The sequence below is a fragment of the Heptranchias perlo genome, chromosome 4 (genome assembly GCF_035084215.1).
Source record: "Heptranchias perlo isolate sHepPer1 chromosome 4, sHepPer1.hap1, whole genome shotgun sequence".
NCBI lineage: Eukaryota > Metazoa > Chordata > Chondrichthyes > Hexanchiformes > Hexanchidae > Heptranchias > Heptranchias perlo.
In genome coordinates this window covers 101,102,091-101,115,035 of record NC_090328.1, presented here as the reverse complement: position 1 = coordinate 101,115,035, position 12,945 = coordinate 101,102,091, and positions in this window count along the sequence as shown.

Sequence of the window (12,945 nt, the reverse complement as noted above, 5' to 3'; positions counted from 1 at the left end):
TTCTGTGCTGTATGATTTGATGTTTCTATGAATTGGTTCTGTAGAGACAGACCAGAATGCACACAGCTGTACCTTAGCAACAGAATAACCCATGGTTTGTCATACAGTACAATACTTCTGTGCTTATAAGAGAGTATCTTCTGATTTACACTGAGTAAAGCCAGGGGAGACCGCATGTACACATTAAAAATAAACAAGCACTAATTTCACGTTACTATCTTTGAAAATGGGTAACAACAAGTTGGCTTTGTGAATAGAGCCTTAAAATTTATTTCGGAGTGATTAATGACACAATATGGGTACTTTTGATTTTCAATCGACCCAATAGCATCATCATTTTGCACATGCACTGGGCCACCAGATGACGTCACCATGCTTGCCCTGGGCTGAACTCGGGAGTGTTAGCGCTGTGTGTTGTCTGAACTGTGGGGACTGTCAGCACTGTGTGTTGTCTGTACTGTGGGGACTGTTAGCACTGTGTGTTGTCTGTACTGTGGGGAGTGTTAGCACAGTACATTGTCTGAATTGTGGGGACTGTTAGCACTGTGTATTGTCTGTACTGTGGGGAGTGTTAGCACAGTACATTGTCTGAACTGTGGGGACTGTTAGCACTGTGTATTGTCTGTACTGTGGGGAGTGTTAGCACAGTACATTGTCTGAATTGTGGGGAGTGATAGCACTGTGTATTGTCTGAATTGTGGGGAGTGATAGCACTGTGTATTGTCTGTACTGTGGGGACTGTTAGCACTGTGTATTGTCTGAATTGTGGGGAGTGATAGCACTGTGTATTGTCTGAACTGTGGGGACTGTTAGCACTGTGTATTGTCTGAATTGTGGGGAGTGATAGCACTGTGTATTGTCTGAACTGTGGGGAGTGTTAGCACTGTGTGTTGTCTGTACTGTGGGGACTGTTAGCACAGTACATTGTCTGAATTGTGGGGAGTGTTAGCACAGTACAGTGTCTGTACTGTGAGGACTGTTAGCACTGTGTGTTGTCTGTACTGTGGGGACTGTTAGCACTGTGTGTTGTCTGAATTGTGGGGACTGTTAGCACTGTGTGTTGTCTGAATTGTGGGGACTGTTAGCACTGTGTGTTGTCTGTACTGTGGGGACTGTTAGCACAGTACATTGTCTGAATTGTGGGGACTGTTAGCACTGTGTGTTGTCTGTACTGTGGGGACTGTTAGCACTGTGTGTTGTCTGTACTGTGGGGACTGTTAGCACAGTACATTGTCTGAATTGTGGGGACTGTTAGCACTGTGTGTTGTCTGTACTGTGGGGACTGTTAGCACAGTACATTGTCTGAATTGTGGGGACTGTTAGCACAGTACATTGTCTGAATTGTGGGGACTGTTAGCACTGTGTGTTGTCTGTACTGTGGGGACTGTTAGCACTGGGCGTTGTCTGAATTGTGGGGACTGTTAACACAGTACATTGTCTGAATTGTGGGGACTGTTAGCACTGTGTGTTGTCTGTACTGTGGGGACTGTTAGCACAGTACATTGTCTGAATTGTGAGGACTGTTAGCACTGGGCATTGTCCGAACTGTGGGGACTGTTGGCACCGTGTCAACAAGCATGAGTCAGCATTTTCAGGAGAGATGGGACGAAAACCGAAGGCAGTTGATTAAAACACAAGAAAACAGTTATTTTGCTTGGAATAGAGCAATTCACAGAATCGTGCAGCTAGTAATCCACTACTATATATATATATTACACTTATCTAGGATTATAGTCACCCATTTTCTGAAGACTGTAAAATGTTGTGAGTCAGCATGACTTTATAGGAGGCAGGTTAATTGAACTCCTTGGAGGAGACTATGGATCTAGTAGGCATTGTATTTTAAAATTTTATCAAAGCTTTTGGCGCAGTGCTGCACTTGAGATTAGTCCATAAGGTTGCACAGAATAGGATTGGAGCTACTGGAGTGGATTAGAAGTTGGCTCAATCAAAAGAGGTAATGAATAAATTACAATGAAAATGAAGCATTTTCATCTTTGATTTGTCCTGGCACGGGTGTCTTTTTATTTTGTAAAGATACATATCGAGTTAGAAACTATGTTCACTGATAAAAAATGGTACTGCTTGTTGTGTAACAAAACCAAATTTTATTGCCTGGTCAATAATCTGATGACAGAATCAATCCATTCAATTCAAGTACAAGCATCTTGTAGGCTTTGTTTGTATATTAGTGGTTTTCTAACTTGAAGAAATGCAGTTAAATTTTCTTAGCCAAAGTCATTTTTTGAAAGGTACCTCTCAGCCGATCTTGTAAAATTTTGTTTTATTCGTCATGGGATGTGGGTGTCACTAGCGAGGCCAGCATTTATTGCCCATCCCTAATTGCCCATGAGAAGGTGGTGGTGAGCCGCCTTCTTGAACCGCTGTAGTCCGTGTGGTGAAGGTTCTCCCACAGTGTTGTTAGGTAGGGAGTTCCAGGATTTTGACCCAGCGACGATGAAGGAACGGCGATATATTTCCAAGTCGGGATGGTGTGTGACTTGGAGGGGAATGTGCAGGTGGTGTTGTTCCCATGTGCCTGCTGCCCTTGTCCTTCTAGGTGGTAGAGGTCACGGGTTTGAGAGGTGCTGTCGAAGAAGCCTTGGCGAGTTGCTGCAGTGCATCCTGTGGATGGTACATACTTCAGCCATGGTGCGCCGGTGGTGAAAGGAGTGAATGTTTAGGGTGGTGGATGGGGTGCCAATCAAGCGGGCTGCTTTGTCCTGGGTGGTGTTGAGCTTCCTGAATGTTGTTGGAGCTGCACTCATCCAGGCAAGTGGAGAGTATTCCATCACACTCCTGACTTGTGCCTTGTAGATGGTGGAAAGGCTTTGTGGAGTCAGGAGGTGAATCACTTGCCACAGAATACCCAGCCTCTGACCTGCTCTTGTAGCCTCAGTATTTATGTGGCTGGTCCAGTTAAGTTTCTGGTCAATGGTGACCCTCAGGATGTTGATGGTGGGAGATTTGGCGATGGTAATGCTGTTGAACATCAAGGGGAGGTGGTTAGACTCTATCTTGTTGGAGATGGTCATTGCCTGGCACTTGTCTGGCGTGAATGTTACTTGCCACTTATCAGTCCAAGCCTGGATGTTGTCTAGGTCCTGCTGCATGCGGGCTCGGACTGCTTCAATATCTGAGGCCATCAGAGACCAGAGAGACTCGGGGTGGGCATTTTAACCCCCCCAAAAACAGGTGGCTTGGGGCTGGGTAGAGGGTAAAAATTGTAGCATTTTAAATTGTGACCGCAACGCGGCTCTAACTTGCCCACTTCCGAGTTTAATGTGGGCACATCTGGATGCACGTGCGCAGCTGAATCCCAGAAGTCATGTCCCCAATTACTGACAGCAGGCAGATCATTAAAGGGTCAATAGTTAAGGTAGATTTTTTATTATTTATTGTTGCTCACCTTTCACGGGGCTCGTGTATCTCACCAGGTGAAAGGAGGCGAGAATGGCCGGATCCATGCGGTGAGTGTCTTTAATGCCCTCATTTTGGGCCAGGAGGAGCAGGAGTATTTCATCCAGGCCCAACAAACTTATCTGCTAGTATCAGACCCGCGCGATCGGCCAAAACCCCTCCCCTCCGATGGGAGACCCTCCCCCCGGTTAATGGGATATGCCCCTGATCGATAGTTAACCCCGCCCAATGGAGACCCCTGTGATGGCCACCCCCCCGCAAATAGCTGACCCCCCTCCCTAGCTCCGAACCCCCTCCCTACCTCCGACCTCCCCTCCCTAACTCCGATCCTCTCCACCTCCTCCCGAACTCCTTCTCCTCCTGACCTCCGATCATCTGCCCTGCCGACCTCCGATCTTCTGCACTGCCGATCACCTCCTAATCTGCAATTTTCTCCACCCACACCTCCCCCCCCCCACGATATCCTCCACGGCCGACCCACCTATCTTACAAGGAGCGATACTAAAAATCTACAGTGTGTCATTGCAACTGTTCATTTATCCATTTACTGTTTAATTAATCTGTTTATAGCCCAAGCTATGGTCCAGTAAAGTGTTTATCCTATTGCCTTCCGAATTGGAGGAAGGTCATGTGATGATATAAGCAGTCAGCCAAAATCCAGTAAAATTAGGGTTTTCTGTTCGATCCCTGCTACAAATTGTCTGGATACTTGGCATGGAAAGGTACATTCCAATTCAGAGGGAGAGAGACATTTCCAATGGGAATGATCTGAGATGTTGAACCTGAAAGAAAATCTAGGATAAAGACTCACAGTGCAACGCTGTACATGGAGTTGATTCTGAATAGACTAAAAAGATCACTGAGGCATCGCAAGGGCCGGTTTGCGAGCATAGAAATGATTTGGAAGTGGGGAGAGAAACTCGGAGTAAGGGGGTTTGCAAATAACAGAGAACAAATACAGAATGATCTGGGTAGATTGGGCTAACATGTAACAGAAATAGAAACATAGAAACATAGAAAATAAGAGCAAGAGTAGGCCATTCGGCCCTTCGGACCTGCTCCGCCATTCAAAATGATCATGGCTAATCGTCTAACTCTGTACCCTGTTCCTGCTTTTTTCCCATATCCCTTGACCCCTTTAGCATTAAGAAATATATCTATCTCCTTCTTGAATACATCTAATGACTTGGCCTCCACTGCCTTCTGTGGTAGAGAATTCCACAGGTTCACCACCCTCTGAGTGAAGAAATTTCTCCTCATCTCGGTTCTAAATGGCATACCCCGTATCCTGAGACTGTGACCCCTGTTTCTGGACTCCCCAGCCATCGGGAACATCCGCCCTGCACCTAGTCTGTCTAGTCTTGTTAGAATTTTATATGTTTCGATGAGATCACCTCTCATTCTTCTAAACACTAGTGAATATCGGCCTAGTCAACCCAATCTCTCCTCATACGTCAGTCCTGTCATCCCAGGAATCAGTCTGGTAAACCTTCGTTGCACTCCCTCCATGGCAAGGACATCCTTCCTCAGATAAGGAGATCAAAGCGGCACACAATACTCCAGATGTGGTCTCACCAAGGCCCTGTACAGCTGCAGTAGGACATCCCTGTTCCTGTACTCAAATCCTCTTGCAATGAAGGCCAATGTACCATTCGCCTTCCTAACTGCTTACTGCACCTGAATGCTCGCTTTCAGCGACTGGTGTACACGGACACCCAGGTCTCGTTGCACCTCCCCTTTTCCCAATCTATCACCATTCAGATAATAATCTGCCTTTCTGTTTTTACAACCAAAGTGGATAACCTCACATTTATCCACATTATGCTGCATCTGCCATGTTCTTGCCCACTCACCCAACTTGTCTAAATTACATTGGAGCCTCTTTGCATTCTCCTCATAGCTCACATTCCACCCCAGCTTTGTGTCGTCTGCAAACTTGGAAATGTTAAATTTAGTTCCCTCATCCAAATCATTGATATATATTGTGAATAGCTGGGGCCCAAGCACTGATCCCTGCGGTACCCCACTAGTCACTGCCTGCCACCCGGGAAAAGACCTGTTTATTCCTACTCTCTGCTTCCTGTCTGTCAACCAATTCTCAATCCATGCTAGTATATTCCCCCCAATCCCATGTGCTTTAGTTTTGCACACTAACCTCTTGTGTGGGACCTTATCAAAAGCCTTCTGAAAATCCAAATCCACCACATCCATTGATTCCCCAAATCTATTCTACTAGTTATATGTTTAATGTGGAAAACTGCATGCTGATGAGACTGGGAAAGAGAGAAATAAGAAGTGGGAATATGAGATGATGGTAATAGGCTACAGGACATGAGACAGGAGAGAGATCTGGGGTATGCAAATATTAACATATCCCACGCAAGCTAGCTCAGAAACATTAATATGCAAAGTACTTAAAAACAATGGACCAGAATTTGTTGTCAAAATAACGGCAAGGCTAATGGCGCTCACTGTTATTTATCGGTAAATGGTACAGCAACTTCAGCCGAGGAGCAGATGCGTGGTTAAATTTGAATATGCAAAAGTTGCTGTCTGAGTTGCACCGTTGCGCTGTCATCCTGGGGAAAACGCCATCTCGCCATTAGCCTCCTCCCTTTTTTTGTTGTATTTGCCCATTAATTGCCCATTAAACTCGTCACCAAAAATTAAGTACCCTTTTAACGATGTGATAAGGCTTAATGACTGCCAATCTCAAGCACCAATGATTAACCATTACAAGTGTGGAGTCTCATTCCTTCAGGTTTTGAATTTTTCAGGGAGATTTTTAAAAATGTCAAATTTTAATTTTTTAAAACTTTTTTTTACTTTTTCTTTCTGTCTCTTTTTTCCCACTCTCTTAATCCAATCTTTCTTTTCCTCTCTTTATTTCTCTTTTTGTACCTGATTTGACATTGAATTCACCCTCTTTAATTCACTCTCCTTCTCAATCCTTCCCGTGTTTATTTCCCAATCCTTAAATCTCATTGGTTAAGGAGACCCCTTTTGCTTGCCCTGTTCACTCAGGTCCCAGATGCCCCGTTTCCCTCGCTGCACCATTATCAGCTCGCACTTTCAGCAACTTTGTGGGCAAAACATTTTTAAGCTAAAGGGTGTAGGGGCAAGTCTAGCTAGTGGCAGACGCCATTAGATGCCCTGCTGCAGCAAATTCTGGCCCATGATTGATGGAAAAGAGAATGGGGGGAGGTGTAAGACAGGTGGCTGATTTGCTATCACCTGCTTTTCACCTGATGATAAAAGTTCAAATTACCCCCACTGGAACCAAGATGCAGTCATGAATTACATTTACCAACTCTGATTCTAAACCACTTGGGTCTTCCCAGTTTATATTTGGTCAATTGAAGTGTTCCATTAAAATAACTTCCCTGTTCTCACATACCCTTCCTTTCTGGAATGTGTTGCCAGCTTGCGCGGTGTGTGCTGACTCTCTGCACACCTTCATGACGGAGCTGGATCAATTCTTGGCTAGGCTAGAGATTGCATCATATAGAAGGTAAGTGGATTAACAGTTAACGTAAGCATCGTCAATGTGACCTCCTGAACTGGTTTTGATCGCCTGGGGTGGGGGGGCGGTCAGAGAGGAATTTTCCAGAGTTTTTTTTGGACTGAGTTTCTTTTCTCCATTTTTTTGCCTCTCCCAGGAGATTACATGGCTGCTGGGGGGTAGGAAGTGTCTCGTCATGATGCTCCAGGCATCATGAGTGTGGGGCAGGCTTGCCCCACTTGCCCCACAGGCTTGTACCAGCTGGCCTTTTCCTGCCCGTCATTTTCATATGTTCTCTTCATAGATCAAATTGTCCTTTTTATGCTGATTTGGTGCTTTATAGCATGTCCCTAGTGTTAGCTTAGATTTTTTTCGTATTAGCGATATCCAGCTGCAATCGTTCATTTTATAGATTCCTATCTCCCACGAGATTAACTTCTTTTACCTCCTCGGTGTCGTTGACATGTATGTTCCCCACTTAAGTCATTCTCAAGTATTAACATATCCCAAATAAACTGTTCACATTAATACACCCCTCTCAAACTAATGACAAATATTTTTATACACCCCACACAGACATTTAAACCTTTCTGATTTGCTTTACTTCATATTTCCTCTTTTTTTTTTCTCAGTAACTTGCATTAGACAAAATTCCTTTTTATATTCACTGTTGTCCAATCACATTAAGGGACAGCAGCAAATTTGGTAACTACCACTACAGTTAATGGACAAGATTAAGATGCATGAGGTTTCACAACCCAAGGATCTTTCAGAACAATAGAAATTGATGGTTTACTGAAGGCATTTGGCATAAGTGGATTACATTTCACACAAATTGTCCTGTGTAAATTGATGATAAACACAGTGTGATTGCTATAGGGACAGAATGAGATTTGTGCACATGCAGATAAATCATTGTGGGCTGTGTCCTTAATGAGAACTGATTGATTCGTAAACCTTGAAATTCTGAATTATAACATAAATGAAATGCATCTTGTTGGAATCTTTTGGCCCCAATTCCCAATTCCTCTGAACGAGCTAGCAATATGTATCCTGCAGAACTGGAAGAGATAATTTTGCAATTTTTAAATGGGTTCCCTAACCTATACCGGGGAATCTGTTTGGAGTTAGTTCAGTTTTGGGCACCGGACCTGAGGAAGGATTTTTTGACCTTGGAGGGAATATAGTGCAGATTCACCAGAATTATATCAGAATTTAAAGAGTTAAATTATGAGGACAGATTGCATAAACTTGGGTTGTATTCCCTTGAGTTTAAACGGTTGAGGGGTGATTTAATTGAGATGTTTGAAATGATAACAGGATTCGATAAAGTAGATAGAGAGAAACTATTTCCTCTGATGGGGAATCCAGAACAAGGGGGCACAATCTTAAAATTAGAACTAGGTCATTCAGGAGTGAAATCAGGAAGTACTTTTCCACACAAAGGAAGTACTTTTCCACACAAAGAAATCTGGAAAACACTCCCCCCAAAAGAGTGTGGATGTTGGGTCAATTGAAATTTTCAAGACTGAGATCAATGGATTTTTGTTAAATAAGGGTTTCAAGGGATATGGATAGAGGGTGGGTAAATGGAGTTCAGGTACAGGTCAACCATGATGTAATTCAACGGCTGAGTAGGTTTGAGAAGCTGAATGGCCTACACCTGTTCCTATGATATAGTCAGGTTTCAAAATCATACATAAGATGCAAAGACTGCTGACTCTTGAGTGTAGGAAGGTCAATTCCTGGCTGCAGGGCTGGTGGAGGTGGGAAGAATTTACATTCATGGGGCATTGGGGCAAGTTCTGGAACAATGGAAGGCAATACACCAAAGGAATGACATTCTTCTGAATCAAAATGGCACCAATGTCCTTGCAGAGAGTGTTAATAGACCAATGGAGAAGGATTTAAACTAATATAGCAGATGGTGGGGAAAGTCTAAGATTGAGACCAGAGATTAATGAAGCAGAAGGCTCAGCTGAAATAAATTGTGGGAAATTATTATCGAAGAGTATGGGAAAGAAAGAAGCAAAGAGGTAGTGAGAGACAAATAATCTTGTAGAAAGGGGAAGGGATATCAAAAAAAATGAGAAAACTAGAAAAAACAATAAGGTTCAATGTTCCAAAAAATTGAAGTCAGGATTGAGTGATGGGCATGTGAATGCACAAGGCATTCAAAACTAAATTGAAGAATAAGACAGATTAATAACTATGGAGTGATATGATATAGTAACTGTAATGGAAGTGTGGATTCAGTTTGTACAGGACTGTGACCTTAATATTCCAATTTATAATGTTTTAAAGGGAGATAAGGGAGAAAAATGGGAGCTGGGTAGCAGTGTTAGTGAAGGATTCTATCACAGCACTAGCATGTAAGGATGTCCTGTGGAATTGCATTAAGGAACACTCCATATGGATAGAGTTAAAAAATAGGAAGCAAAATTCTTGGTGTGCATTATAGGCCACCAAACAGTGGTGATAAGATAGAGGTGAAGATCTGCAGGAAGTGCATAGAGAGAAACAAAAACAGCAGGCCAATAATATTGAGCCATTTTAAGCAACTCAAGATAGGCTGAAATGTAGTCAAAATGTGGAACATTTTTAAGATCTATCTAGGACTGCTTCCTAGATCAGTATGTTTCAAGTCCAATAGAAAGAAGCATCATTCCATATGGTTCTGAGAAATAAAGTGAGACAAATCGCTGATGAGAGAATAAAAGAACAATTGGGAAATAATGACAACAGCAGAGTTAGGTTCAATGTAAGACTGGAATTGGGTAATGTGGAGTCAAAGATAAAGGTGCAGGGCTGGAAAAGGGCCAAGTTCAGCAAGATAAAAGGGGATCTGGCCTAAATTAACTGGTCAAAAAAGTTAGCAAACAAGTCGATGAATCAGCAGTGAAAAATTTTCAAATATGAGAGGCACGATTTTAAAAGAAATCTGCGGGTGCATTGGGGGCGGGGGAGGGCAAAGAAAATCGTTTTTTTGGAGTGGGATGGAATCCCGGCTCCAACCTGCCGAAGAACGCGCATGACCCAGAGTCATCCAGGGGCGTGCGCCGTTCCCGAACCCAAAAGTCCCGCTGGCAGTTAAAGCCAGCGGGACGATACTTAAACCACTAAATCAAGTACTTAAAGTATTTGAAATGTCCATAAATCCAATTAACAATGAAGGCAAGTGATTTTAATGCTGCCTCAATGTGTTTCCCGTGCTGTGTGAAACACGGCATTGGAAAGTAGTTGGGCTTCAGCCGGCAGCCATTTGGACATTTAAATCCCTGTTTGACAGATGGCGATAAAAGATGAGTCATTGCAGCAGGGCACTCAGTTCTCTCAGGCAAACTTTTAGCTGGGAGATCTTTCTGTTTAGACTGAACATTTTTGGTTTCCACCCAGAATTGTTCTGTTTACACATATTTACCGACTTTTCGGACCCCCTCAAACTGACACCATCAGGATGGGGGGCACGATGGCTGCATTCACCAGTACATCCGAGGACGAGGAACATCACCATCCTCGCCAGGCACGGCGTGCACCTGCACAAGAGCACATAGGGCAACAACAGAGGGACTGACGTCGCACGAGGCACCACGCTCGTCAGAGGGTCTATAGATCAAGGCTAAGCTTCCTGGACCTCTCTGAGGAGCAGTGCATACTGAGGCTGAGAGTGAGTCGTCAGCTGGTCGCAGACATCTGCAACCTCCTTCAGGCCGAGCTGCTCCCAGTGGCCTGGTGGCATCACATTACCCGTCACTATTAAATCACCACTGCCCTCAACTTCTTCGCTTCCGCATCATTCCACATCACCGGGGCCTCTCAGTCGTCTACCCACAAGTGCATAAGGCAGGTCACTTAAGGTTTGTTTTGCAGGGTCTCGCAATACGTCAACCTCCCCATGGACGATCTCAGCCAGACGGAGAGGGCGGTGGACTTCCACAACTGGCTCCCCACGTGTACAGGATGCAATCGATTGTATGCATATAGCAATCCGAGCACCTCCACATGAGCCAGGACTGTTCATCAACACAAAAGGGTATCACTCCATCAACACTCAGCTCGTTTGTGACCACCGCAAGAGATTCCTTCACGTGTGCGCCAGATTCCCTGGCAGTTGCCACAATTCATTCATTCTGAGGGAATCCAACAAGCCGGACATCTTCCATGCACCAAACAGCCTCAAGGGCTGGCTCCTCAGGGACAAGGGATACCCCCTGCTCATGTGGCTCATGACAACTCTGGGGAACTCCATCACTGAGCAACAGCGTCGATACGACAGCAACATCACCACCAGATCGATAATTGAGCATGCTATAGGGCTGCTGAAGATGCGATTTCGGTGCCTCGATCATTCTGGGAGAACGCTTCAATACGGTCCAGCGAGAATGGGTTGCATTATAGTAGTGTGTTGTGTCCTGCACAACATGCGCAACAGAAAGGGGTACTGGTTGATGCCCTCGTCCAGCTTCCACATCTGCAATGAACATTGAGGAGGAGCAGCAGCAGCAGGACCAGAAGGAGGAGGAACCCATGGGCAGAGCAGCGACTCACTTGGCTGCTCGTGAAGCCAGGGAGTCACTCGTATGTGAACGGTTCTCATAAGATCACAAAGTGAGATGCTCACACCACCTGGAAAGAGCAGCGCGAACACCAGCGCCCGCCCGCACCCACCCCCCACCCCACCCCTGTACAAAACAGTCCTGCAACTACACATACACCCACTGTAAAGTCACCCAATGGGTGGCATCAAGTGTCGTCGTTCATGGATAAGCACATGAAAGGGCGCTATCACAAAAGGCAGTCAAGAATGGGCAAGACACGGCAGTAGTGTTGAGAATGATAACATTTAATGTGACTTTAACAAAAAACAAATATAAATAAAAAACATGACAGTCTCTCAGACACCCTTGTGCATTCCCTTCGTCATCACAAAACCTTAGCCTTTCCCTTCCAACCACTTCAAAGTACTGCATCCCCTGTGGCTGCAGCAGAGGTAGTGGCAGGTTGCTCATGTCCATGCCCGGACGTCTTAGATGCTTTCGGCCTACACCCTTTGGGTTTTGGTTTTGGAGCATGTGAGGGCCCCTCCAAAGACTGCTCCACCTGCACCTGTGCAGGGGCAGACTCGGCCACCTGGAGAGGAGGCAGCATTGTGGGTACCAGTTGAGAGGTGGGCAACGGGTGAAACATGGGAGCGCTTTGACTGGCGTCCCCACTTCCATGTCCCCTTTGGCCATCATCCTTCTCCAGGACCAGGCCCACATCACTCCTACCACCCTGTTGGAGAACAGTTTGGAGGATATATGCGATGCCTTGGAAGCCCAGTTGTAAAATTTCTGTCTGCCTGTTTAAGGCAGCAGAATGTTGTTCACGGTGAGTCCGAACGGCCGTTATCAGGGCCTGAATGGACTCATTTGTAAGCCGTGCTTGCAGCTCAATGCAGGCTATCCTTCTGAGCATGGCGGACATTACCTCAGTTACCTGCGACACTATCTCAGACATTTCCTCAGTTACCCGCGACACTAACTCACACATTTCCTCAGTTACCCGCGACACTAACTCACACATTTCCTCAGTTACCCACGACACTATCTCACACATTTCCTCAGTTACCCACGACACTAACTCACACATTTCCTCAGTTACCCACGACACTAACTCACATATTTCCTCAGTTACCCGCGACACTATCTCACACATTTCCTCAGTTACCCACGACACTATCTCACACATTTCCTCAGTTACCCGCGACACTAACTCACACATTTCCTCAGTTACCCGCGACACTAACTCACACATTTCCTCAGTTACCCACGACACTATCTCAGACATTTCCTCAGTTACCCGCGACACTAACTCAGACATTTCCACAGTTACCAGCGACACTATCTCAGACATTTCCTCAGTTACCCACGACACTATCTCACACATTTCCTCAGTTACCCACGACACTATCTCAGACATTTCCTCTGTTACCCGCGACACTATCTCAGACATTTCCTCAGTTACCCGCGACACTAACTCAG